This window comes from Poecilia latipinna, unplaced genomic scaffold, assembly GCF_001443285.1.
Source record: "Poecilia latipinna isolate Pla-1442-1.1 unplaced genomic scaffold, P_latipinna-1.0 Scaffold3806, whole genome shotgun sequence".
In the NCBI taxonomy this organism is placed as follows: Eukaryota; Metazoa; Chordata; class Actinopteri; order Cyprinodontiformes; family Poeciliidae; genus Poecilia; species Poecilia latipinna.
Window position 1 is genome coordinate 24,838 of NW_015116422.1, and position 3,053 is coordinate 27,890.

Below are 3,053 nucleotides of genomic sequence, written 5' to 3' on the forward strand. Positions count from 1 at the left end.
TCAATTCATATTGAGTAGGAATACAGTCACACTGTAAAGAAAACACTTTTAATGATAACAAACCTCCAACTGAGCCACGGTTAGCATAAGCAATACTCTTCAGAAGACGGGAAGCAACGTGAAAAAAACAGAAAATAACTGGGTCAGGAGTATTTCCAATGGTAAGGACAAAAAAACTATTTAGATATTACTGCTGCTTGGTTGGTAGGCTTACTGGTTGATTGATTGGATGGATGGATTCTTATTTTTTTAATTAGCAGCAAGTGGTTCACTGTCAATGAAAGGTTCTCGCCATCAGTGGATGAGTTTATTGAGTGAAGAAACTCCAGAACATGTTGTACCATATCTGGTGACCACCGTATACCGGGACTGTTGGAGGTGCTGTTGCAGTTTTACGCCATTCTTTGCCATATCTCGGCCTAATGCAAAATGAAGAATAAAGAAAAACCCTAACAAAGAATGAAAGGTAACATCATAGCCACTAATTGTGACAACTATGGAAATATAAATGGCAGCAGAATATCATAGCTCTTATTGGATATTGTTGTTACCACACTGTAAAATAAGTAACCTTAACTGTTTCAGGACGCTGAAACAGTTCTTATACCATTAATAAAATTGACTTTTTATTCTTAAGACAAAGGTGAGAGTTAGCAGAAATAGATTAGTTTAAATATTTAGTTTCCACAATGTCTACTAAGAGCTAACATGTGACGATCTATATTTCCATAATCGTCCAAATATTAGTGGTCAGATTTTACTTTTCATTCTTTGTTCGGCTCTTTCGTTATTTTTCCTTTGGTATGGCAAAGTACGGTGTAAAACTGCTACAGCGCCTCCTATGGTCACAGAATATGGCGCAGCACCTGCAGACAGAGTGGGTGTTTTATTGTGAAAGTCCGCCCGGTACCGTGACGGTGTCATAGGAAAACTTAACGTCCGCGCCGCCGTGTTTCATCGGCGGCCAGGACGCTCAGTCCGAGGGAAGGAAGGAGGCTTGGGGGGAAAACTTGAGGACATGCGGCGTCTTCTGCAAACTTGTCGCCAATTAAACCGCATCGGAGCAGAAAGAGGAGCGGAGATGTAGACTGACGTCAAGAGCCGTTCATTCCTATTGATCCGTTATCGAGGTATTGATTTAGGCCTAATTTGAACATCACATTGCATGAAAAGACAACAAAACATGTTTAGAGGCTTATTTATCCTGAAAATTGAACCTTTAAAATTTCTTAAACTGTTTATAACTACTTTATTACTGCATTATTAGCATCTCTAATCTAATTTTAAACAGGAATAACCAGGTAATTAACTAAAAAACAGGATAACTGCGTTCATCCAGGAGGAATTAATGCATATCGAGCTGTCACAGGAAGTTAGTTCATTCCCAGCACACTAACACAGTCAGAGGGAAATATGTGCTCCAGTAACTCAGTGGGAACCGGTTCAGTATGGTCTCTATTTAGGCGGAGGCAGCTGCTTCTCATCATGTTGTTTCTTTATACAAGCTAAAACATGTCCAATATTAGACCAATTACTGTTTTTCTTCTTTTTACTTCATAAGGCATGTCAATTTTAGGGTAAAAACATAAACTTCCCTAACAGAAAGACTTCATTGTACTATTTTAAATGGTTTTGATTAGTAAATCCCCAGCGTTTCTGGAGGTCTGACAGACTTTTCCTTGTTTTTTGGCTTGTTTTCTGAACACAGCTTAAGTGGAGAAGTGAAGAACAAAAGGGGAAAGCATCCAGATAAATATCTTCAGTGGACAGACAGTATCTGAAACAGTTTAGAAGAACAAAAACAGTTTTTCTTCATAAAGGCCACAGGCTTAAAGTCCGACCTCAATGCAAACAATAACTTTCCAGTTAAAGCAAGCTGCATCGCCACAATTATATAGAAAAGTTCAGCCAATGCCACAGTTTTCATAACTCCAGTCTTAGTCGAGTCTCCGACTGCTGACTCCATTTAGAGCTTGCAAAAGGTTTTAGACTACTAGAAGTTTTACACATTTTGTTGCATTTTAAGCAAGAAATCACTGTGTTTTTGTGAGATTTTGTAAAATAAACCAATGAAGATCATCGAGTTTTAATAAAATTGTGTGACAGCTCTCATGAGACACAATTTCAAAACTGGATCATTACTTGCACGATCAGATTGATGCTTCAGTTTTGTAGTTTCTTTAGTTTCACAATCCTTCTTCAAATTTTCTCTTATTCTTATATAGTTTCTCAAATCTACTGCAAAAAGGATTTGGTTTGATTTTTTTGCACTTCATTTATAAAACAATGCACACAAATTTACTGTCATGTCATGTAAAAGTTATTAAAATATTTTGTAAAGAGAAACTTTATCTAAATTCTCTCCTATGTTTTACCAAAATAATTCAAAGAAAAACCACAAAAACGCTTTAAACTCAGGAGTTTGATGCTATGTTATACTTAAGTTCTATTAAGTATCGGTACTGGTGATACTGGCTCTGTATTTGATCAACACCAAAATATTCTGTATCTCACACTTCTGCCTTGTAAAATGGGATTATCTACACCAGTTTTTCTTTGTTTTTTGACTATTTTTAGTTTATTAATTATCTCAAACTCAGTAAAACATTACAAAAAGCACCTTTGAACATCAGTTTTCCAGTTTTTCCATGGAGTATTATTATATTAATTATACAGAATCTTTTTACAATGGTAAATGTGAAGATCACAACACCAAGTATATACCTTTTAATAACCACACCTTGGTCTTATTTTTTTTTTATTAAATTTGATCATAAATAGGACTTTTATTTGAAAGCAGTAAATGGTGTTTTTTTTTTTTTTTTAAGTTACTGAAAAAATAGAAAACAGTTGACCTCCAAAATATTTATTTGTTGGGGAGATTTTTCTTTTAACAAGTCTAAAGTGCAAAACAACCTGCTGAGCAGCTTCAAGTTCTGTCCTAATATCGGTTACCTAGCAACGACCTGATGAGTAACAAGCAGCTTCAAGTTCCGCCTTGACATCGGTTACCTAGCAACGACCTGATGAGTAACAAGCAGCTTCAAGTTCCG

At 36.0% G+C, this 3,053-nt stretch overlaps 1 protein-coding gene across 1 annotated transcript in view; it reads left to right on the forward strand.

Annotated features, from left to right (window-relative positions):
• The first annotated feature begins 785 nt into the window (after positions 1–785).
• Positions 786–3,053, forward strand: part of LOC106941688 (arylsulfatase I-like) — an 11,858-nt gene continuing 9,590 nt past the window's right edge. The window contains exon 1 of the mRNA XM_015024782.1: positions 786–1,130. The gene's annotated coding sequence lies outside the window, so the exon portion shown is untranslated. The remainder of the gene's footprint in view (positions 1,131–3,053) is intronic.